The 26,388-nt window shown below is 36.6% G+C and overlaps 1 long non-coding RNA gene across 1 annotated transcript in view; it reads right to left on the bottom strand.

Annotated features, from left to right (window-relative positions):
- The window catches only part of LOC148946457 (uncharacterized), a 124,896-nt gene that overhangs the window by 86,758 nt on the left and 11,750 nt on the right, over positions 1 to 26,388 (bottom strand). Inside the window, exon 2 of the long non-coding RNA XR_016142567.1 lies at positions 2,796 to 2,881. This is a non-coding gene — a long non-coding RNA (uncharacterized LOC148946457). The remainder of the gene's footprint in view (positions 1 to 2,795; positions 2,882 to 26,388) is intronic.

Below are 26,388 nucleotides of genomic sequence, written 5' to 3'. Positions count from 1 at the left end.
GAAGGGCTGGTCGGGGAAACTTTAGAGGAGGCTCATTTGATTGGAAATGTATAGTTCCAATTTCCTTTTTAAGACTCAAATGTGATGTAGGGAAACTAACCCCTCCCCTCCCTCCCTGACATTCTCTATTCCCAAAAACACATTCAATCGAAACTACGAGATAGTAATTTTGTTACCAATAGTCCAAAGAGCATATAACAATGTTTTCAGGGTGGACGCAACCCCCAGAACCCATGGTCAAGGGTTGTAAGTTTTGCCCCAGGGTATATTAAATTTTATGGAATGGGTAGTCGTATAAAATTCGGATTGGATGGGACACATTTGATTGGAAGTTGGAAGTTTTAGTGATTTTTTTTAAGAGTCACAAGTGCTTAGAGGGTAATCAGCCCCCCAAGCTTATCGTTCCCCAAAATACATCCGATCAAAATTTTCAGAGCTTTTTTGTTCAGCATTGTTGAAAGGTCCAGTAATTATATCTTTGAGAAAGTAACGCCCCCCCTCACCCCCATAGTCCTCGGGACAATGGCTGTAAGCTATGCAAGTGGTTCATTGTGTACATGTAGTATATGTAATTGAGAAACGTATGCATGTTTGAACTTTACTTTCCAAGAAGACGAAGGACATTCAGTTGAACGTTGCGGAGAATTTTGAGGGGAGTAAGGGGACTAAGTCAAAAAACGTTATGTGTATACAGACTTTATAAAGGGTTTAGCTCAGGAATTAATTAGAACTTTCAGCCTTAACAGCCAATAACAATGTTTTACAGCTCATTCCCAGACGTCAAGTCAAGGGCGCCAAGTCAAGAAAATGTAGGGAAAACGATAAGGATAAACAAAAAAATCCGCAATAACATTTTACTTTATTTCGATATTCATTTAAAATAGCTCACACTGCTGATTACAAACAAACTAACAATTCTTTCCATATTTAACAATAACAAAAAAAAATCTCGACTAACAAAACGTATATCATTTTCATTTCATACTAAAAAAAAAAAATAAATCATAACAAAACTATGTTAAATGTTGTTATTCTAAAAGAAAAAAAAATCACGACTAGCATATACATACTAGTTTCATTTAATATTCCAAAAAATATCAACCGAATCTTTTGTTATAAGTATATGCAATGTCATTTGAAGACTTGAGAAAAATAGTTGAAAAAAATTCCATGTTCAAAAAAAAAGTTGAAAAAGTTCCAAAAAAAGTGTCACTACAATTACTGTTTTTCTAAAAGAAAAAAATCACGACTAGCATATGTATACCATTTTCATTTCATATTTCGAAAATATCACAAGCAAATTTCTTGTGTTATAAGCATACGTAATGCCATTTTAAGATATGAAAAAAAAAGTTGAAAATATTCCAAGTTCATAAAAAAGAAAATACTCAGAATAAACATAAATAAGATTCGCCCCAAGGCTAACTTTGTAATCCAACCGAAGACAATGTTTATGCGCCTTTTATTTTTGATATTGCACTTTTAGAATTTAGAAATTAATTTAGAACTTTCAGGAAATGTTAAGGGAGATTATCAAAAAGCCAATATTTGCAGGCTACCAATACTACTACAACTACCGCCAAAACTACTACCACACTACTCCATTTATAATAATGAAGGTATATCAAATATATCTTCTCAAGGCCAGAAAATAATTTGCACCTTACTGAAGACAAAATACGTTTTAAATGTTTTTACTTTGTTTACTTTAATGAATAAAAAATTATTACAACCTTAAGGAATAAATATCACTATATGTAAATTAAACCGTCAATCAATGACGTATAAATGAAAATTATTTTGTGGACCTGAGAAGACATGATGGTTATCAGCCCTACTCATGTTAATTTTTGCTCGGATTTAATAACTTTTGCTGTGTTTCATTGAAAATTCTTATGCAATCATTTCAACAGAATCACAAGAAGAACGTTTACCGTTTTTTTTCCATCGATTTGTTTCTTTGAGTCTACTGAAAATTTACCGATTTTAAACGAGCATTTGTCCGATTTTTCAAAAAAATAGAAGTACTGACGTGGATATTCCTTGCTTCTCTTTCTCGTTTTTCTTTTTAGAAAGCAAACTTAAAGGCCTTCAACATACTCATGATGGGAGTTACTTAAAATGTTTGATTTAGAGTTGGATTTTTGCAACCATTCTCATTGACATTCAACTCAGACTAAAAGGTGTACGTCCCCAACTGCATAAATATATATGGTGTATAAATATCTTGGGATAGGTTGCCAACAAAAGACTTATGCGGTAGGTATGCTTTTATTATGCTTTTTTTTAGCTATACACATAGTCATGAGTGATATCGATCCAACCCGACCGAAATCAATATTTTATATAAAATCTGCAACCGAAAAATGGTTTCGGTTCCTTATAACGAATCAATATTTTTTTTAATATTTTCTCCTTTCCTGTTCGTTTTGCCAAATATATATGCCCCGTAGGCTGCGAGCCAATCGAGGACGACAAACACTAGGAATATTTTGGGCGTCACGAATCGATACAACCAAATCTTTTCAATATGTTTTGTCTTCGTTGAAGTTCCCTTGTCTCTGGCTACCGTCTTTGGAGATTTCTTGAAAGGTGACTGAGGTAGGTTTGGACGGAGAAGGAGTGTTTGCTTTAAATTAAATCTAAGAAGAGATTTTCTGCAGAAAATTACTGGGTATATGATTGTTTTACGCGTACCTGTAAAAGCTAGATTCTGTCATCGGACAGGAGGCAAAAATTCCTTAATGACAACTAATTAAGTAAATAGTCAAAAAATAGGTTCAGAAGAGACTTACCTGAATTATTTTCCGCTATGGTCTAGAACACAGAGATCTATAAAAGAGGTCAGTGTACGGCCTGCAACCCAAGTTAGAAATCCAACCTAATTAAAAATGAAAATTATTAATTATACAAGTTGAATTAGGGTCAATGAAGTAGCCTTTACAGCCTGACCTCTCAAATTCAAGCCTTCATTAACATGACTGAAGTCTACAATTTGCGGACTATATATAATATTTTTGCAGAAGCTGTTTTTCCCCTGCTGTGTATTTAGGGATATGACTTGAAAATCCACAAGGATTTAAGGTTATTTAACTTGGAGATTACGCGGGCCTCAAGGAATCTTCAACTCTCTGCCATCTAGTTTATATTTTGTAGTGCTACGAGTGGCACACTCCTGCCACACTACATGTCTTTATTCCCGTATAGCACAGTTCCACTACGTATGGCGCGTGCCAACAGGTATACACGATTTGAGAGAGTATGTGACCCCTGGCGGGCCTGTATAGCTCTGTTTTCTGGACATTGTTCAGTAGACTGTATTAGTGTTATTTACATTAAGCAAAGAAAATAGTATTTAAAAAACTACACAAAAAACTGACAATATGCTTTAATTTTTGCAATTTTACAATTGCATGTTAAACCTTAGCAAATATTTTATTTGCTGGGCATTTCGTGTTTGTCAATCGCCATGATATGGGGAAAAGTTTTACTTATTCCTACAACTTGTTTTATCACAATTAATATTAATCCATATGGAAACATGTTATTGATACACAATCATAGCATAGCCAACACTTTTTTTAAGATCTCACCTAATCCGCTTAATATGACCCCAAAAGATAAAATTATTACCTACCAGCCATAGAAAATTTACATTTGCCTTGCAAATAAAGTTGAGAATCGAAAGTTATCTAATTTCTGGCCGATGATTATGCGACGATAAAAGGAAAAATGTAAGCAGGATTTGTTTCGGGGGGACAATTCCTTCAAACCCCTGATTCTGTGAGAAATTTCAGAAAATTATGGGAAAATAAAAAAAAATCGTGAGATTTCAGGGTGGGGGGGGCGGCCCGGAGCTAGGGTTTTCAGCACCCGGGGACAATGACTGTTTTGCCCCCTCCCAAACACCATCAATACAACAAAATATAGATAAACAAAATGTACTTTTGCCTCCTCAGTGAGGGAGAGGGGATCAAATTTGAAAAGAGAAGAGGAAAAAATAGGTGAAGTATGTGGAAAATATAAAAATTAGATCTTAGGGAGTCAATGGTCTAAAGACTTAGTAATACGCACAAATCGACCCCCTGGATCCGCCAGTGGTAGAGTTTTCAGGTTTTCAGCACCCGGGGACAATGACTGTTTTGCCCCCTCCCAAACACCATCAATACAACAAAATATAGATAAACAAAATGTACTTTTGCCTCCTCAGTGAGGGAGAGGGGATCAAATTTGAAAAGAGAAGAGGAAAAAATAGGTGAAGTATGTGGAAAATATAAAAATTAGATCTTAGGGAGTCAATGGTCTAAAGACTTAGTAATACGCACAAATCGACCCCCTGGATCCGCCAGTGGTAGAGATCAATACCGTATATTCATTGTATGTTTAATTATTTATGAATAAATTTTATCTTAGGATGATATGAAATTTTCTGATTTATATATAATAACTATACGGTTATATAGTTAAGATACTTATCTATAATAGATATCTATCTTAAATAACTATATATATTTGTCCTTTGTACCAACGTAAGCATTTCTTTTCAGTACGTATCCTATTCCTAAGGCGATCTGGTACCTCGTATATGTACGTCGCTAAATATTCCGATAACCATAAATATTCTGAATCAATAAGCCATCATTCTTATCACTTTCCACAGAACTCGAAGATGATTAATAAATTAATATTGCCATTCAATTTCAATTCTATTTCAATCTCAATATTTCTTTTTTTTTATGGAATGGATACTTGTTTCTTGTTTATTCCTAAAAAAAGTATTTTTTCTCTCATAAAAAGTTTATTAAGAAGAATATTTCAATCTGGAGAAGAAGGTGACAAGGGGTCTCGGTTCAAGCCCAGAGGCCCCTAAACTAGGCTCAAGTAAAGTAGGATAGTATAAAAATTCTAAATCAGAAAGATTTTAAATCTACTTTTAACAATCGAAATCACTGTGGTTCGATCCCATTATCGATAGCTATAATCAAACAGTTCGTGGTAACGAACTGTAAGTAAGGAGCGACCCGGCTCAATGGTAACCGAAACTCTAAAAAACGGAATTTTGATACCAATAGATACATCAAAAGAATCAGATTTTAATTTTGATTTCAAATATATAAGTTTCATCAAGTTTAATCTTACCCATCAAAAGTTACGCGCCTGAGAAAATTTGGCGGATTTTCGAAAAAAGGGGGAAAGACCCCCTAAAAGCTATAGAACCTTAATGAAAATCACACCATCATATTCGGCGTATCAGAGAACCCTACTCTAGAGGTTTCAAGCTCCTATCTACAAAAATGTGGAATTTTCCATTTTTTGCCAGGAGAAAGATCACGGATGCGTGTTTTTTTTTTTTTTTACCAGGGGTGATCTTATAGACCCAGTGGTCCTAGAATATCGTGAGAGGGCTCATTGGAACTGAAATTTAAAGTTTTAGTTCTCTTTTTAAGTGACAAAAAAAATGGAGGGCAAACTAGGTCCCCTCCCACACTCATTTTTTCCCAAAGTCACCCGATCAAAACTTTGAGATTGCCATCTTGTTCAGCATGGTCAAAAATATGATAAATATGTCTTTTAGGATGACTTATTCCCCCGAAGTCCCCGGGGGGAGGGCTGAAAGCTTTGAACTTTACTCAATGTTAACATATAGTATTGGTTATTGGGAAGTATACAGACGTTTTCAGGGGGGATTTTTTCTGGTAGGAGGGGGGAGGGGTGGGTCGTGGGTTATATGGGAGGATCTTTCCATGAAGGAAGTTTTCATGGGGAAAGGGACATTGCTATGAATGGGGTGCCGAATTTCCCAGCATTATTAAAGAAAAAGATCAGAAATTAAATAAATAAAAACAACAAGTTTTTCAACTGATCAACTGATTGTGATTAAGGGGTCATTTTTAAAGAATTGGAAAAAAATTGAACTTTAGCTTAAAGAGCAGGGTATTGACTAGGGGGCGAACCCCCTAATATACGTGTTAAAAATTTATTTAATTTCTCAATAAATCACTACAAGACAAAATAACACTTTTACAATATGAATCAATGGAAAACACAATATTTACAGAGGGTGCCTACACAGTGAGTTATACTCGAAAACAGGCACCCTAAAAAATAAAAGAAATGATAATACACTAGATATACTGGGAAGAAAATGAGACACCACACTGAACCCACAGCCCACACCTCAAATCAATAAATTACCACATAATTAAATATTTATCAACAATAGCACCGGCCAACATGACTTCAGATAAATGAATAGTTAACTATAATAGCTTATTAGATATAGTTCGAATTCAGTTATAGAAACTGGAATTGAAAAACACGAACCAATATTACTTTCATAAATATTCCAGAACTTTATTATTGAATTTTTAGGAGAAAATCTGGATCTTTCAGTTCGGATTCTAGGGCAAGGTAATTTGGCTGAACTTCTTAAACAATAATTATTGTGGACCAAAGAAACTAAAGAGAAGTTACTAGAATTTAAAGCCAACGGTAATAATTCTTTTATTTGTTTTAGTCTGAAAAGGACACAATTTGCAGTAAGGACTAGATCAACTGGCAAAATTCTTAAAAATGTATAAAGGCTCTTAGTAGGGGATTTATTGGGGAGGGAAGATGGGGAAGGAAGGAGTTCTTTTAACGTATGAAGGGCATTAGTTCGAAGTCGTTGAAGGGGCTTAATAAGAGATTTGAAAGTATTGAAATAAACAACTGGACAGTAGTTAAAATAAGAATAGATTAGAGAATAATAAACTGACTTAAGAGCAGGGAAAGGGAGGTGGAATTTTAGATACCACAGTAACCCCACATTCCTTCCTAGCTGCATCCTTAGCCTATCAAGAGGAAGTTTCCAAGATAAATTTTCATCAACCGTTAGCCCTAGATACTTACAAGACTCACTCCTGGCAATGGTAACTAGTTCTCCGTTAAAACGGAAAGATATTTGGGAAATCGACGGTACAGCATGAGAAATTCGAGAGAAGATGATAAAATGGGTTTTCGAAGAGTTTAACACCATGAGGTTGTCAGCAAACCACTGCAATAGCTTCTTTAGACCAAAACAGAGGTTTTCTCTGACGGATGATTCATCTGAACCTGTGACAGAATTAGCCGTGTCGTCTGCGAATAGGACAGCAAGTCCATCATCGGTGATAGTGTTCAGAAGGTCATTGGCGTATATTAAAAATAGTAGTGGTCCAAGAATTGAACCTTGTGGTACTCCTACCTTTTCAGAACAGAGCGTTTTTACCGATCTTACGACACCTACATCCACATAGTGAGTACGACCACTGAGGTAAGACTGGATGAGTAAGTGAGTCTTACCTCTTATTCCACAGTTATCAAGATTATCCAGAAGAATCAGATGACAAATCGTGTCAATTGATTTTTTTATATCCACAAATATTGTGGCTGGTATCACATCACGGTCCATCGCATCGTTCAAAAATTGTAGCAAAACCATTATAGAATGTTCGGTTGAGTGCCCAGGCCTAAATCCAAACTGATACTTGTTGAAGAAGTTAGACCTAGTCAGATAATTCATCAGTCTGTAGTAGATGCAACGCTCCATTATTTTTGAAAAAGCAGAGAGAATCGAGATAGGGCGGTAGTTTGAAGGCAGCTTGGGTCGCTACCTTTGAGGAGAGGTAAAACCTTCGCCGACTTGAAGACAGTAGGAAAGATGCCATCTTTAAATGAAGAATTGACGATGTGTGCGATAACGCCGACGTAGCAATCGATGGTCTTCCTTATGAGGTAATTTGACGACCCATCTGGACCTTCTGAGTGACCGTTTTTCATGGGTTGAACAATCTTCAGCAGTTCGTCTTCAGTGACTGGCGACAGAAACATAGAGGAGCAAGACGGCGAAGGTAGGTATTTTTTGTAATTATCCGTGACGACAGTTGAAAGGCCATAAGCTTCCTCTACGGTTGCTTCTCCAATGCATGCAAAAAATTCATTTAACGTGTTGGCTACTTCTTGTTGGGATGTTGAGATGTTCCATCAGGCTTGGTTATGGTCTCAGGAAACGTATTAGTTTTTTGTTTATTCAGGCATTCATTTATCAGTGTCCATGTCTTCTTTGGCGATCCTTCTGCTTCTTGAAAATGCTTATGGTATTAAGCCTGTTTAGCTTTTCTGAGCAGGGTTGTCAGAGTGTTTTTACAATTCTTGAAGTCTGTACCAAGTACATCAGGATTATCAATATATTGACTGAATAGCATAATTTTATGTTCAATAATGGTTAGTAGGCCTTGGGTGATACAATTTTTTCTCAGGATTACATACCAGGAGTGTCTTTTGAGAAAGGGCCCGGCAAAGTCAAAAGCCGAAGAGAATTTCTAAATGAATATGGTAGTAGCCATTGCATCTGGGTTGGTTTCTTCATAAACTGAAGTCCAGTCGCTACAAGTCAATTTAGCTCTCAAATTTTGTAATGATTTATCATCAATAGTCCTTCTTATTCTTATATTCGGGTTAGATTTCAGTCTATTTATCAAAAATTCACCAAGTAACATAGAGTGATCCGATTCATCAGTTAATACGACATAACTCGAATGTAGATTGAAATTCGTAAAAATGTTGTCAATAACTGATGCCGACTGTTCACTAATACGTGTTGGTATTCTTGCTGTTGTAACCAATCCGGCAGAAAAGCAAGTAGTTAGTAAATCTACCGGTAGAGATCTTAATTCTTGGGTCTCCGAACTCACCAGTCCCAAATCTATATTAAAATCACCCATAAAAAACACTTTATGGTTCTTAAAATGCATCCGTCGTGTTGGATCGTTCAACTTAACAATAAAATTTGACGCACTTTATCCCGGTGGTCGATAAAACAAGCATAGGAATAGCTTCTTCTTCCCAGACTTTATCTCAACCTTTAAAAATTCAAACTCCATCTCTTGATACAAATCATTAAAATCCGTAATTTTACGGATAGGGAGATTCTGGTCAATAAACACGGCAAGTCCACCTTTCGAACGGGTAGACCTGTTTCTAGTTACTATCCTGTACCCAGATACACCAACCAAAGAACTATTACCATCACTAAGAAAAGTCTCACAAAGTCCCAGAATACCAATACGATTACTATAAAGAACTGTGGATAGAAAATCTAAACTACCAAACACTCCTCTACAATTCCACAACGCGATACGGGAGGATTCTAACTGATTAAATGGAGGAATTTCGTCATTATTTATATATTTACTACGCGGAAAAGACTGGATAAAAAGATCAGAAGATTCACCTCTAGTTGATCCTACTGATTTAAAAAATAAATTTAGGTCAAGTTGTTTTTTCTCAAAATCATAGAGTCGGTCCAATGTTCTTTCAATTAACAACTTTTATCATAATAAAATCATACACATAAAACATAACGAAATCAATATGAAATGACAGGCTAATGAGTAAAAGTTGGTACCTCGGATAATTCTCAGCATGCGAGGAGTGAAAAAACGAGCAGAACGAGAACTTTTTTTGCACAACTAGAGCTAGACAAAAAAGAAGAAACACAGGAAAATAATCACACATAATGACAAAGCACAAAAAACACACTATGACGAGATCAATTCCAATCTCTTTTTTCACTCGCTGAATATAATAATAAATCAAAATCGATGTCACAACTAATTCATTAACTAATTTTGACACTAGACCACGAAGACGAAGCAGATCCTTTAATTTCCAGCCATATGTCTATGCCTTTTTGACGAACCCGAGAAGACGTTATTTTGCCTTTCATTTTCATCTCACGTGCTTTGGCCAATAGTTCACTTCTTCGGATATTCAGTTCAGGCGGCAAGTCTGTGCAAATAATGACACCACTGGCCTTAAGTTTACTGACGTTTGACATTATAGCTTGAATCTCATTTTCGGACACTAACGATACAAGCAAAGACTTCACTTCATTTCGCTTACTTTTACGTTGGTGGGAGTCAGTAATATTTGCCGAACGAGAAGTAATGCGATAGCACTTTGTTATCATTACTGGCTCATCAATTCCTAGCTTATTCGCAATAAGGTTTTTCACTTTAGCTTCAGACAGTTCATTAGATTTTTCTTCCGATAATCTGTGAACCAACAAATTAAGCTTTTGGTCTTTTACTTCAAAAGCAAGTAATCGTTTCTCATGAGCTTCAGATTTAAGCTTCAGCTCCTCTAGTTTAGATTCTAGTTCAAGTATTCGTGAATCACGGGTTGTTGCATCACTTTTTAACGACACAACTTCCGCCGAAATTGAGTCTAGTTTGCTGGAAAACTCCACCTGAGACGCAATTATTTCATAGGTCCTTACAACTTCATAGGAAGCTTTGAAGTTGTTACACTATATGTTACACTAACACTATATTTATTTGGAGAAGAATTTTTAATGATAAAATTTCTTTATGATTGGAATCGATTACGAGCTAATAAGTGAGGGATAACTTTTGAATATCCTTATGTTTCGGCTTTTGTTAACTTAGTAATTGATAAATATGAACCAGTATAAACTGATGTTAAAATAACTGTTTTAAGCCATAATTGTTTCAAGTTTTCACTAAAACTTGAGAAACAAAATCAAACGTATTTGGTATAGTGAAGTTGAAACCACAAATTAAAAGACGCCATAATAAACCAACAAGTCACTTTTAAAAATTTCAATATCTACAAAATTAAAATCCTAAAATCTAAAATAGATAAAAAAAAAAAAAAAAACGTATTAAATTAACGATAAGCACGTGTCAGTACACTTTTAGGAAAGCTCCATTCTAGAAAGAGGGTATTAGATACCAGATCTAGACCCGTTGTGTCTAGGTTGTTCAGCTTACATAGAAAAGCTTAAAGTTAAATAAAGCTAAACTCAAGCTTATTAAAAAAAAAAGTATGTTTAAGTACTTAAGAAAGGAGAATGAGATGAAAAAAAAAGTAAGTGGTTCTTGACCATTTAAAAGTTTTCTGAAACACGAACTAGCTTACACACATATCAATGCACAGGAGGGGAAATAGCGGAGGGAACACCTCTCCACCCAAATTTCCGTAAGAAATTTGTAGTTGAAACTTCATAGGAGGGAGTAAAGAATAAAGCTTTGAGCAGATTATAGTGGAGAAGAGGCAAAGCAGTTATGTTGGTCTCGAAAAGGCTGCTGCTGGAATGAGAGGTTAGTAGCAGTACTGGTAGTTTACCTGTGACATTTTTAACAAAATGCCATGTATGGAAAAATTAAACAGTATCAATTAATCAGTCTGGAAGAGGCACACGGCTGTATTAAAAAATGTGCACTAGAGCTTTTAGAGATTGAGTGGCTCCCCAGATAGAGTTTCATTATGATGTTTACAGACTATGACTCATTTTTTCGGAACCCTGTTCAAAAGAAAGGCTTATTATCCAAGCAGAGGTTTTCATGTGGTTAGGTTGATGGCGTGGGGTTTTCGATCATGGTAATTCTAATGGTATTTCACGTTCATCTTTAAAATACCTATAAAATGTTTTTCCAATAGATTTTACTATTAAGGTTAAATCCTAGCCGAGTGGTTAGTGCTCCAGACTTGAAATCCTGAGGTCAGGGGTTCGATTCCTGGTATCGTTGGTTATTTGGTTTGGAACGGGGGTCAATGTTGACTAAGCTCAGCCAGAGTCGACCCAGCTCTAAATGGGTACCTGGAGAAATCTGGGAGGAAACACACGGGAAGCGTCGGATGATTTGCCCCAACCACGCATTGCACTCGCAATCGAAGGCATTGAATCAGGAAATCGGTACCTGCGCTCACCTGCAAATGGAAATTTTTCTAACAATGCAGTTTTTTAAAAGTGTTTTTAAACATTTTTGTTACTATGGGTTGTGGTTCACTCTTTACTAGGTTTCAAATATCATTGCAACCATGATCTCAAAGCTTGTATGTATAGCTAGTCTGTGCACAGTTCAAACGCAGGGCTAATGGCTAAAATTGAGCTTTTCTTTTGAAAGACACCTTGGCCAAAATGAGTTCGTATTGAGGCAATGAAACAGATTTCATCACAACAAACCCAGACGTTGTACAAACCGAAAAATTCGGCCCAAAGTATTAAAATTTGCATCGAACAAAAATTTCAGCGATAGTTAGTCTATTTAACAGAAATCAAAAATCGGTTTGTTATCTAAAAAAAACCGTCTTATTAAAGATGAGGTTTGGGCAAGAAATTGGCCCTAGAAGTCAGTTCTATTACTAGGCAAAAACCCGTAGAAGTTAACTCTTTGGCTAGTACATACACTTCTGCTACTATTGACATGTATTTTTGCTTATATACGGCAAACAGAAAAAAATCTAACAGAAAACCCAATGCAAAAAAAGTTTTTTATGTTGCCAACAACTAACTTAATGAAAAATAAAATTGTATTTTTTTAAGTTTTAAAGGAATGTGGCATCTCTGTCGGAAAAAAAACGACTAAATGTGCCCCTAACCTTTGGATTTCAGAAAATGGTATACCTTATCCTTGTATACTAATATTTATGCAGGGGGGTTTGATGCTGTTGAAACCCTCCTGAAATTCCAATTTCTTCTCTTCTCCCTCCCTTGTGTACTTTTCTTAATAAATGCCTGTCCGTGAGCGTAACCAAGGGTTGAGAGACGTGGAAGACCTATCTTATGTTAATTAGAATTATTGATCCAGCCTCTTTTAGATCACAAAACTGATCAGCTAGATCAATATACTGTATGTGAATTATTTTTAAGTATAATAGCCAATCGGTGAAAGAGTGAACTTTTTCCCTAAATCCTAATCTGTCCTCCAAATTTTGTTGAGTTTCTCATCTGCCAATCAGTCAAATTACAAATTGATTTCATGCGAGCGATAAAATTCACCTAAAACCATTGATACATTAACAGTTTAATATATAATTCCCTGATGAAATTATTATTACTATCTAATTTATCAGTCCATCGCTTTGATGGACTTTGTCTTAAGGAATAGAGCAAAGGTAATGGGAGGATGCAAAATCAAATGAAAACTTTCCTGGACTTAGATCATACTGAAGATTTAAGCATCCTAAATGAAAGTGTTTGCAAAATTAATGAGCTTTTGCATGTTTTGCGAGTTCCTGGTGTAAGAATAGGTTTGAAAATTAATGTTAACAAGAGTAAGTCGCTAAGGCTAGGAATAAGTGAAGATGAAAAGGCGATGTTGGGTAACGAGAAGATCGATAAAGCGGATAACTTCACTTACCAAGGTATTATTATTAGTAAATAATAATACTACCCATCAGTAAAAAATAGTCAAGGCCCAGGGTGTTTTTTTCACAGTTAAAAAAAAGTTTGGATGAATAGGGAAGCAAGTCTGGGAACCAAGATTAGAATATTGGAAGCTATAGTAATGACAGTGATCAAGTATGGTTGAGAAGTGTGGACGCTCACAAAAACGGAGGAAGATTTGCTAGATGTTTTCTAGAGAAATTTCCAACGAATTATTTTTGGGTATCTGACTGACTGCCAATATCTCAAACAGTAGGCTATACGAAAAGTATGGTTCAATCCCTCTTTCTAGGGCTATAATAAAAGAAAGATTGAGATGGCTAGGGTGAAGGAAGGCAGATTGCCAAAGATTGTCCTTGTCGGCCAACCGTCTAGGACCAAACGAAATGCAGGAGTAGTATCTATTATAAAGGCACTGAATATACATGCAATTACACAAGAACCATACAAGAAAAACCCATGCCTGAGGCACTACACTATCACATGGACATTGCAAAAAGCTGGCATGGTAACAACCATACACGTGGACATTGCAAAAAAAAAAAAAAAAAAATCAGACTGGTTTTTGTTATTGATATTAATTAAAAAATAATTTGCCGGTTGACGTAGACATTTTAAAAAGTGACCTTTACCTATAAAGTGCCCAAGCATGTTTCTAGTTTTGCTGGAAACATTTCACATCTCTCTTGTGATATTTAAATATGACATGTTCATGGTTTTTGTTTATCTTTTTTGTTAATAAATTTGACATCGTCTCTGAGCTTTTTTTGAAAGACTTTAGCCTACTATAATTATTTAAAAGGTATAGTTTATTTATTCTAAAGATAATGACTTAGGCCTCAACGGCAAATCATTTTAATACTTTTCCAAGGCGGAATTTCGAATAGGCATGTTAAGATTCAAGCTAATTCTTGTAGGCCACCTTTTAAAATTGCTTTACGGGGCTTCAGAATGTTGTCTTATTCTGTGTGTTTTTTCTTTACTTAATGGTCATTCAAAAAGCGAGGATTTTTGTTAAATAAATAATTCTTGTACCTTTTAAAATAGCTTTACGGGGTTTGAGAGACTCTGAAAACAACTTCAATCGTGGCCCGCCCCCCCCCCCCCCAGCGATCAGAAATTAAATTATAAAAAAGTTTCTTTCGATGTGTACTGTATAATACACAAGTGATGTTTGGACAGTGTTGTCAATTTAAAATAGTTTAACGTTATACTATACGAAGAAGCTGATAGTAAGCGGGGTGTAGATTACAAGAAAGTATTGGTAATAGCGGATATATTTACTTCTTTGATAGGTACTATTTAAAGAATAGTTGGTTGGATATTGGCGGACAGATTTCTTAAGGTGGCATTATTACTGAAATATATGCCAAGCTTCTAGTGAAAAACCCATCTGGATGAGTTGAAATAAAAAAATTTAACAGGAAATTGCTGAAAAGGGTTTTGTTTAAAATAGTTTAACGTTATACTATACGAAAAAGTTGATACTAAGAGGGGTGTAGATGACAAAAAAAGAATTGTAATAACGGATAGCTTTACTTCTTCGATTGGCACTGTATAACACACAGGCGGTGGCGCAACGACAGAAAGATCTCTTTGAGTTTTAATAGTACTGAACAACGGGACGATCTGCTAGCGAAAACCCCATGTGGATGAATTGAAATAAAAAATTTTAACAAGAAATGGCTGAGAAGGGTTTTGTTTAAAATAGTTTAACATTATACCGGACAAAAAGTCTCAGGCTACCAGAGATGCAGAAGCGCGAATAGTGATGATACGAACGTATAGATGTATTTCTTTGTTAGATTCTGTATCCAACTGCAGTTATTGGGTGACGACAGAAAGATTTCGTAAGGCCGTTATATTGGCATACTAGGTGCCGAGCTTACAGTTTCCTGTAAGAAAATTATGGAAAATACAATTCTCTCGTTCGAATGTGAAACTTAGGTTCATTCTCTGGTTCAAATGTGGAAAAACCCGTATGGATGAGTTGAAATAAAAAATTTTAACAAGAAATGACTGAAAATTGTGTTGGGGAAGATGAGTAGAGTGGCAAACGGTTAAATTAGTTTAGTTATAGTGGAGGGTGAGGAGCTTTCGAAAAACACAAGCTGATGAGTTTTAATAAATTTTTTTTTAACAAACAATGAATGAAAAGTGTTTGATTGTCAGAAGGATATATTACCTAGTTTATAGTGGAGGGCGAGTTCCTAGCGAAAAAACTGTATAGATAAGTTGAAATAAAAAAATATTAACACGAAATGACTGAAAAGTGTTTTTGGGGGAGATGGGTTGATTGGCAGAAGGATGTATTAGCATAGTTATAGTGGAGGGTGAGTTGCTAGCGAAAACCCCGTGTGGATGAGTTGAAATAAAAATTTTAACAAGAAATGGCTGAAGTGTTTTGGGGGAGATAAGTTGATTGGCAGAAGGATGTATTAGCGTAGTTATAGCGCAGGGTGGGTTGCTTGCGAAAATTCTAAGCTATTAAGAGTTTTTGACTGTAAACTAGGTTTTTGTAAGAAAACTATGGAAAATACAATTCATTGGCTCATACCTGAAACCTAACTCCAGGTATGGATTGAAAAATAAGCTATATGTATAGAATCTGAGCTAATAGGGGTTTTTGACCATAAAATCTAGTTTCCGGTAAGAAAATTATGGAAAATAAAATTCTCTCGTTCAAATGTGAAACTTAGGTCCATTCTCTGGTTCAAATGTGGAAAAACCCGTGTGGATAAGTTGAAATAAAAAAAATTTAACAAGAAATGACTGAAAAGTGTTTTTTTTTGGGGGGGGATGGGTTGATTAGCAGAAGGATGTAATAGCGTAGTTATAGTGGAGGGCGAGTTGCTAGCAAAAAAAAGCGTGTGGATGAGTTGAAATAAAAAATTTTAACAAGAAAAGGCTGAAAAGTGTTTTGGGGGAGATGGGTTGATTGGCAGAAGGATGTATTAGCGAAGTTATAGTGGAGGGCGAGTTGCTAGCGAAAAATCTAACCTAATAAGCGTTTTTGACCGTAAACTCTAGTTTTTGGTAAGAAAATTATGGAAAATACAATTCGTTGGTTCATAGGTGAAACTTAAGTCCAGGTATGGATCGAAAAATAAACTATTTCTGTAGAATCTGAGTTAATAAGGGTTTTTGACCGTAAACTCTAGTTTCCTGTAAGAAAATTATGGAAAATACAATTCTCTCGTTCAAATGTGAAACTTAGGTCCATTCTCTGGTTCAAATGTGAAACTTAAGTCCAGTTTTGGATACTCATAATAATGAGGACTGATGGTTCTAATTCAATATTATTATTTTTTTCATAGTTCAAATGTGAAACTTAAGTCCAGTTTTGGATGCTCATAATAATGAGGACTGATGGTTCTAATTCAATATTTTTTTTTTAATAAAAACAAAATATTTTTTTTTAAACTTAGAAATTATTCAACTTTATTTTTTTTTTTTAAGTATCTTAAAATGACAAAATATGCTTAAGGCTCTAAAAATTGTACTCTGTGATTTGTCAGAGACACAAGGTGGCTTTCCCACTGGTATTCTATGTCCAGATATTGACACTACCTAGTCTATTGCATGTATTAAATCAGTATTTTTTACGCAGTGGAACGATAAACACATAAGTTATATCTTTTAAAGAAGTGAAGATGGAACATTTTAATAAAGTGTGTTCACTTGTCAATGTTATTGCAGCCTAGCATGCTGACAAGGAGAAGTATTTAAACTATGAAACAAGTAAAAATGGTAGCACTATTGGAAATGTATGTGTGCATTGTCATGACAGTAAGGAATTTAATTTCTTTGGAGTACAAAAATAATTCAACTCTTCTTATGGTGGATATGCAAGAGTGAGATATCCAGAGATAATAGCACTCAAAGAAAATGCCAACATAAAAATAATTGTTGATGAAGAGGGACATCTTCTTGCCAGTGCTTGCGGTAACATGTTACCTCTTGTTGCATCCCGTCGTCATCATTCGAGTATTAACATTCAACGGAAGATTAAAAGAAGACATGCATACTCTTCTACTAATATCATAAACCATATCTTGTCGACGTGCCGAAACTGTTACCTTTGTAAAAATAATATTGTAATAGACAGTGAAATTGCCGGGAAAATAAAAAAGACATTGGCAGAAAATATCCCTAAGTAATATAAAGAGGAATCGATGAAAAACAAAGTGCCAGCAAACGTCACTACCATTAATCAAACAATTAATGAGCCAAATAATAGCAAAGATGAAGTGCACATTGAACATGTGGATGACCCCCCATTAGAAATGTGTTCACATGCTAGTGTTATTGTAGCATTGAATGATGACAAGGAGAAGTATTTAAACTATGAAACAAGTAAAAATGGTAGCACTATTGGAAATGTATGTGTGCATTGTCATGACAGTAAGGAATTTAATTTCTTTGGAGTACCAAAAAAATTCAACTATTCTTATGGTGGATATGCAAGAGTGAGATATCCAGAGATGATAGCACTCAAAGAAAATGCCAACATAAAAATAATAGTTGATGAAGAGGGACATCTTCTTGCCAGTGCTTGTGGTAACATGCTACCTCTTGTTGCATCCCATCGTCAATTTTCGGGTATTAGCATTCAACGGAAGATCAAAAGAAAACATGCATACTCTTCTACTAATATCATAAACCATATCTTGTCTACTTGCCGAAACCGTTACCTTTGTAAAAATAATGTTGTAATAGACAGTGAAATTGCCGGAAAAATAAAAAGGGCATTGTCAGAAAATATCACGATGGAATATAAAGATGAAACGATGAAAAACAAAGCACCAGCAAACGTTACTGGCATTGATCAAACAGTCAATGAATCAAATATTACCAAAGACGAAAAGCATATTGAGCCTGTTCATGAGACACCAGTAAAAATTGTGTATGATTCAAGATGGAATAATGATTATTTTACTGATTACGAACTAAGAGAAGACAATAAATACAATATCAAGAGAGAACATGGTGGACTATTTTATGGAACAGATTCAAAATGTCCAAAGTTAATCAGTGATAATAATAATGTATCATAATATATTTTTGTATTAATATTCTACATAACATTATTTCATTAAAAATATTTCATTGTTATGTGTTCATTATTTTTTAGAGTAAGCTAGCATATCAAGCGTTTAGGATGTCTATTAAAACATCGACGATGTAAGAAAAGGAATTTGCGTACATCTATTGTCAGACACATGGGATAACATTGTCAAAATCTAGGTATCAGAATGAAAAAAATTGTAGGTAAGTAAGTAAGCAAGTAAGTAAATAAGTAAGTAAGGAAGTAATTAAGTAAGAAACAAACTCTTTCTTGAATTCACCTCTTGGATACACAATACAGAAATTTACATGCACACAGAGACAACACACACACACACACACAGAAAAACACACAAAAACACACACAAACAAACACACACACACACACACACACACACAAACACACACACACACACACACACAGACGAGAGAGAGAGAGACGACACACACATAGCGACGACACACGCACAGAGACGACACACACAGAGACGATGACACACAGAGAGAAGATACACGCACAGAGACGACACGCACACAGAGAAAACACACACACACACACAGAGACGTCACACACAAAGCGACGACACACGCACAGAGACGACACACACACACAGAGAGAAGACACACGCACAGAGATGATACACACACACAGAGAGACGACACAAACACACAGAGAAGACACAGAGAGAGAGAGAGACGAGACACACACACACACACACACATAGAAACCACAAACACACATAGAGACGACGCACACACAGAGACGACACACACACACAGAAGAAACACGCACAGAGACAACACACACACACACACAGAGACGACACACACACATAGAGATGACACACGCAAAGAGACGACACACACACAAAGAGACGACACACACACACACACAGAGAAACGAGACACACACACAGAAATGATAAACACACATAGAGACGACACACACACAAAGAGACGAGATACACATACACAGATACGAAAAACCCAGATAGACTACACACGCATAGAGACAAAACCGACACACACACACACACACAGAGAGAAACAACACACACACAGTCGACACACACACACACACACAGAAACGACACACACAAAGTGAGGACTTACACATAGAGACGACACACGCACAGAGATAACACACACACAGAGACGAGACACATAGAGAGAGACGACAAACACAAACACACAGAGATGACAAACACAGAGATACAACACACACAAAGAGATGACACACACACGCACACACAGATACGGAACACACAGAGACGACACACGCACAGAGACGACAAACATACAGAGAAGACACAATCGATAGCCGGACAATTCTTTTTTTCTCTTTTTTATCACAAACAATTTTCAATGTCTCCAAGGCAGAGCAATTTCTTCATAAATTCCACTATTTAATGCCCCCCTCCGGCGCCGGTGTGTGTGTTTGTGTGTGTGTGTGTGTGTGTGTGTGTGTGTGTTTGTTTTTGTGTGTGTATGTATGTGTGTGTGATTTAGTGGGTGTGAGTGTGAGAGAGAGAGAGAGAGATAGTGAGTGAGTGAGAGAGAGAGAGAGAGATAGAGAGACATAGAGATACAGACAATGTGTGAGTGTGAGTGTGAGCGGTGCATGCGGTGCAGCGGTGCGCGCACGTAACCCCGTCTAAATTTGTTTTTTTTCATAATTTCCTGAATTAAATTTCTGTATTGTGTATCCAAGAGGTGAATTCAAGAAAGACACACACACACACACACACACACACACACAAACACAGAGTCATACACAAACACACACAACAAAATAGTGAAAATCATTACGTTGTTATTGAATTTGCAATATTCATTATACTATCTCAATGAATTATCGAGTAGACAGAAAAATAAGCAGCGCATGCACCTCTCACACACATACACACACACAAACACACAACAAAATAGTGAAAATCATTACGTCGTTATTGAATTTGAAATATTCACTATACTATCTCAATGAATTATCGAGTGGACAGAAAAATAAGCAGCGCATGCACCGCTCTCACTCACACACACACCCACACAATCACACAAACATAAATTCCCTGGCCCCCTCCGGCGCCAGCGCAGGCGCCGGTGCCGGATGGAGGGATTAAATAGTGGAATTTATGAAGAAATTGCTCTGCCTTGGAGACATTGAAAATTGTTTGTGATAAAAGAGAAAAAAAGAATTATCCGGTTATCGATTGTGTCTTCTCTGTATGTTTGTCGTCTCTGTGTGTGTGTGTGTCGTCTCTGTGTGTGTGTGTGTTGTCTCTGTGTGTGTGTGTGTGTGTGTGTGTGTGTGTGTGTGTGTGTGTGTGTTTTTGTGTGTGTGTTTGTGTGTGTGTGTATGTGTGTGTGTGTGTGTGTGCTGTCTCTATGCGTGTGTCGTCTCTATGTGTGTGTCTTATGTGTGTTTGTGTATGTGTATCTCGTCTCTTTGTGTGTGTGTCGTCTCTATGTGTGTTTTTTATTTCTGTGTGTGTGTCTCGTCTCTCTTTGTGTGCGTGTGTGTGTGGTATCTGTGTGTGTGTGTGTATAGTCTCTGTGAGTGTGTCGTCTCTATGTGTGTTTCATCTTTGTGTGTGTGCAAGATAAGATAAGAAATTTATTTCGAAAAATGACTATCACAAGCCCCGAAGGGCCGAATTCGCATTTCGGGGTCATATAATAAAAAAAGACATAGAAATAGCACAACAACTAAAAAACTGGCTAAACAATGCCAAAAAAACAATATCAGAAAGCCATTCATTAGTCTAAAAAACAAAAAGTGTCAAATGTAAGAAAGTTAAAAAGGCACAAATTAAAACAAAACCAACAAACAAACTTAAGATAACAATAATATTAAAAGGGTTTAAAAGGGAATATATAAAAAGGAGAGGGAGCGGAAGAGCCAAACGGACACCAGCATGGGTATAACAAGTAAAAAAAAAAAAAAAAAAAACTAGTGGTTTATTTGATCAGTAATTTAGGGGACAAAGGTTTTTTTTTATATCTGGAGGTAGAACAACGGATGGGGGACAAGATAGGGACGGGTTCGGAGACAATACGTGGTTGGCGTTGTCTGGATGCGGAGTGTATTTCGGGAAAAATGTTGTCTGTGTGAGGGTTTATTATTGCATTTTTTGCGAAACGGAGGCACAACGGTCCTCTCCTGTGCGCAAGAGTTTCCAACCTGGCTTTTTTTAGAAGGAGCGAATCTTGTACCAAAGTTTCTTTAAAAATTATTCTTAGGGCTCTTATTTGAATAGATTCAATTTTATCTGATTCATCACGGGAGATGCCAGGATGCCAAACTGGACAAGCATATTCAAGATGCGGGCGGACAAAGGAAGTATAAATCCTTAAAGAATGGGATGGGGGGATGTTAAATTTATTCAAGAGCTTAAAGAGAGACATGGACGTACTAGCTCTACGGACAATATCTTTCACGTGGATATCCCACTTTAAATTAGAGGAAATTGTAACCCCAAGTAATTTAAAGGAAGACACAGAAATATCATGGGGGATAGGGACATGAAATGCGGGAATAGATTTCAAGAAATTTATCGTCATTATATTTGATTTAGTGGAATTTACTTTCATATTTAGGTTCTTAGCTTCATCCAAAATGTGGGATAGAATTTCAAGGGGGTCAGTTTTAATATTCCTGTGACACACTTCGAGGATCGTCAAGTCATCCACGTATTTCCACCTTTGGGGGAATTCCTTACCAATATCGTTAATCTTGACTAGAAATAAAAGTGGTCCCAATAAGGTTCCTTGGGGAATTCCACAATATATAGGGAGGGGGTTAGAGAAAATATTTTTGTATTTAACAACTTTGGATCTATTTGAAAGAAACGATATAACAATATTTATTAACAGAGGATCAAGTTTAAAGTTAACCAGTAGTGAACGAATTAGTATGGTGTGGTCAACCAGGTCAAAAGCTTTTTGGATATCAACTAAGACAAGGTTCAGCCAGACATTTGGTTTATCAAGGTTACTTACGATGGTATGCATTAAGTGCACAAGGTAATGGGTGGTGGAAGTTTTCTTTAAGTTACCAAACTGCCGGGTGTCAATACGCGGACAAATTTTATCCTTAAGCCAGTCACAGAGGAAACCTTCATAAACTTTGGAAAAAACAGAAGTGAGCGTAATGGGGCGAATGTTGGCGAAAGTCAGACTGGCGCATTTTTTAGGGACAGGTGTTATAAAACCTTGTTTCCAGCAACTTGGGAATTTACCAAATTTTGTGATGTGGTTGAAAATATTTGATAAAGGCTCAGCAATTTTGTCCGAAAAGGCTTTAATTAAGTCAACTGGGATGTCCAAGGGGCAAATACATGATTTTCTAAGCTCAAGAATTTTATTTATAACATCAGAGGGAGAAATAAAGGGGAAGGAAGTATTGGGAGAAATAGTTGGACTTAAGCGAGTGAAAGGGGGGAGACTTTGTACGATGGAAGCAAGGTACAAGTTCAGATCGTTGGCAGTCTTATTAGGGGGTTCAGGGAAATGAAAATCAATTTTGGAAGGACTTTTTCCGCATATTTCTTTAATTTTTCTGTACCATTGCTTGGGATTGTTAGAATATAGATCTTTGATATAATAATATAATTTTTTATTACTTTATTATTATAATAATTAGAAGCTGCTTTTCTTAATTTTTCTTTAGGAACTTCCTTAGACTATCAGCCTCAGTAATGCGACCTGCTTTGAAAAAGTTGATTTTTTTTCTTATAAGTTTTTTAAATGACTCAGTAACATTAGGCTTATCTGTAGAACACGTTTTAAATTTTTTCTCAGGGAAGTGGAATTCATAATTACTCCTCAATAGATTTTGGAGGGACAAAGACATGTAGTCAACGTCAATTGTTTGATACACAGTGGACCAATTATCAGTAGTAATCCAAGAGCCAAAATTGAAAAGTCCTGAGTCAGTGAGAGGTCTATAAGCGGTTTCAGTTATAGAAAACGACTGTTTAACTTTGGCCAGCGGAGATAGGAAAAGGCTAAATTGGTAACTACCCCCTAGAGGCGGCAGAGTGGAGACGGGTTTGTAAAACTTCGAAAGATTAGTGCAAATTAGATCAAGAGTAGTATTGCCTTTTGTAGTAGGGACATTAACGACCTATTTTAAATTAAAGCGTTACATGTAGAATCAAGTCTTATATTATTTGCATCACCCATCAGGAAAATTCCTGCATTTGGGTATTTTGATAGTACAAAGTCAGCACTTGCATTTAATTTTTCAATAAAATTTATTTTGTCAGCGGATCTCTGATTAGGGGAGTAATAAAAGCAACAAAGGACAATTAAATTAAAAAAACGCGGCAAGACTTTAGGTCGAACACACACCCACATAACTTCATCAAAGGGATTAAGACACGGAATTGGGATTTCACTTGGATATAAATCATTACGGATAAAGAACAGACTTCTGCCACCTTTCTTACCCAGAGGGGGGTTTTCAGGTCTCAGTTTAATAAATTGAGAAAAAATGTTAATCTTTAACATGTGCAAATTTTGAGCTTGAACTTCAGTAATAGCGATTACATCTAAACTATATATTTTAGAAAGGTGGCTAATTCATTGAGTTTTTCAAAGTTAAGGCTTGCAGCGTTACTCAACAAAAGTTTGGGGAATCGAAAGCGACTTGTGAAGGTACCGTTTTTACACTTTACTTTTTTCATATTACAGATGCGGTCAGGGGTTCTAGTGAACTTCTTGACTGGGGCTAAACTTGAATATTGAGAACAACAATTATTAAATGCAAAAGGTCTCAGACCAGAGTCACCCTGGTAGGGTGGGCATGACAGATGAAACGCATGGGTCGGAAGCGGAGTCATAAGGGAGGGACATTAGACGGAGGTATTTTCAGGAAGTTCAACGTGGTAGGGGCTAGCTGGAGTGTTAAGAGGGAAGAGATTGTGCTGGGACTATTGGGGTTTTTTTCTGGGTGGTAACGGTGGAAGTTTTTTGAGTGAGCAGGGTGGATTTGGGATAAAAAAGGATGATTATGCGCTGGCGAGCTAATTTTATTAATTGAATGAAGGGGGCTCCGCTTTTGGGTTGATTGAGAACTTGTAACTATCTTACTATTAAAAATTTTACTGCCCCTGGCTATAGCACTATAATCCCTGTTTTTCAAATGTAATAACATGCACATAGTCTCGAAACAAAGGCCACTTTGAAATTTATAGCAAGGTTTGGAATGGGAAAGGGAGCAATAATTGTCGTTACAGTGACCAGCAGTTAAAAAAGACATACAGGGGTGAACAAAGGTACAATCACTCTTTTTTATACACTTGTTAGCCAAGTGAAAACGGCAGGCAATAGAATTCTTCCCTGATTTGGCTTCAGGAACCAATTTACTAATAATACTCAAGTTGTCACTGACCCCTGGAACTGGAATATTGGCTGAATTCACACTTAAATTGTCACTGACCTCTGGATCTGGAATATTGATTGAGTTCTCATTTAAGCTGTCACTGACCTCTGGAACTAGGTGACCGATTAAGTTCATATTTGAGTTGACACTTGCTTCATTAATATCCATGTGTTGGGAGTTGTTGCTTGTGGATTGAATTGCAGTTGGTTTCAAATTGGTGTTTTTTTTTTGTATTCACAGACTTAAGTGTGTTCTTAATTATATTCTCCCAAAGATCAATGAAAGTAGAAATTTCGTTGGTAACGAACTCGAGTTTTTTTTTTTAGCACTAAAAGGGAGGGGAGGGAAGGGTCGCATAGGGGGCTGGAATAAAAATTGCCACAAGGAAAATTTTCAGTCTGGCAGGAGGCATCATTAGAAGGCTCACAATTATATTCAAAATCCGTCTGGGTACTGGCATCTTTAGTTTCTAGCAGAAAATCAGTCTGGCAACTGGCAACACTGGTTAATACTGGTAGGGGAGTAGGCTGACACTCGCTATGGGCTGCAATGAAAGCTTTACCATCCCTTTGGTAAGTCGGGGCAAGGGGGACGACCTGATATCATCTAAAATTTCTATTAAGGAAGAATTTATTTCTGACAATCGGCGTCGAGGGGTATCGCTAGTTTTTGAAGAATTTATTCCTGACAATCGGCGTCGTGGAGTATCATTAACTTTCGAAGAATTAGGGGTGGTATATTCTTGACTTTTGGTGATGTTTTGTTTCGAGGAACAATCCAAACATAATCAGTTCTTATTCCACTGGGAACGTTCTATCCCCGCAAATTGCTCATGAATGGAAGAATTGCATGTGCTACATACCAGGCAATTGATTGTTGCCCTTAATCTACACTCAGGACACACTCTCTTAAAGTCCTTTGGTTGTCCTTTAGTCATTTGGTTGATTAATCAAAGGGGTTAAAACAAATCAATTCACCTGATGGCTGGTGACAAAATCCGGAATTAAGGTTACAGTTACTCAACTTTGTCACTGAATTGGTTGTCCTTTAGTTATTTGGTTGGTTAATATAAAGGGTTAAAAAATTCAATTCACCTGATGGCTGGTGGCAAAATCCGGAAGTAAGGTTACAGTTAATCAACTATGTCACTGAATTAACTGAATTTAATGCAGAAAGGCATAAACCAAATAGGTGTTAACAGGTTGAACTCTGGTTGAAGACTGAAGACTAACGTGTGTGTCATCTCTGTGTGTGTCTTCTCTCTGTGTATGTGTGTGTCGTCTCTGTGCGTGTGTCGTCTCTGTGCGTGTTTCATCTCTATGTGTGTGTGTCGTGTGTGTGTGTGTGTGTTGTCTCTGTGTGTGTGTGTTGTCTCTGGGTGTGTGTGTGTGTGTGTGTCGTCTCTGTGGGTGTGTCTTCTCTCTGTGTGTGTGTGTGTCGTCTATGTGTGTTTGTCGTTTCTGTGTGTGTGTTTGTCGTTTCTGTGTGTGTGTGTGTGTCTTCTCTGTGTGTGTGTGTGTGTGTGTCGTCTCTGTGCGTGTGCCGTCGCTATGTGTGTGTCGTCTGTGTGTGTGTGTGTGTGTCGTTTCTGTGTGTGTGTGTGTGTTGTCTCTGTGTGCGTGTCTTCTCTCTGTGTGTTGTCTTCTCTCTGTGTGTGTGTCTTCTCTCTGTGTGTGTGTCTTCTCTCTGTGTTCGTGTCTTCTCTCTGTGTGCGTGTCGTCGC

Source organism: Artemia sp. Qi Xiang Cuo, chromosome 12, assembly GCF_049724085.1.
Source record: "Artemia sp. Qi Xiang Cuo chromosome 12, ASM4972408v1, whole genome shotgun sequence".
Taxonomy (NCBI): Eukaryota; Metazoa; Arthropoda; class Branchiopoda; order Anostraca; family Artemiidae; genus Artemia; species Artemia sp. Qi Xiang Cuo.
Note: the sequence above shows the minus strand (reverse complement) of the source record. Positions and strands in the feature narration are given on the sequence as shown.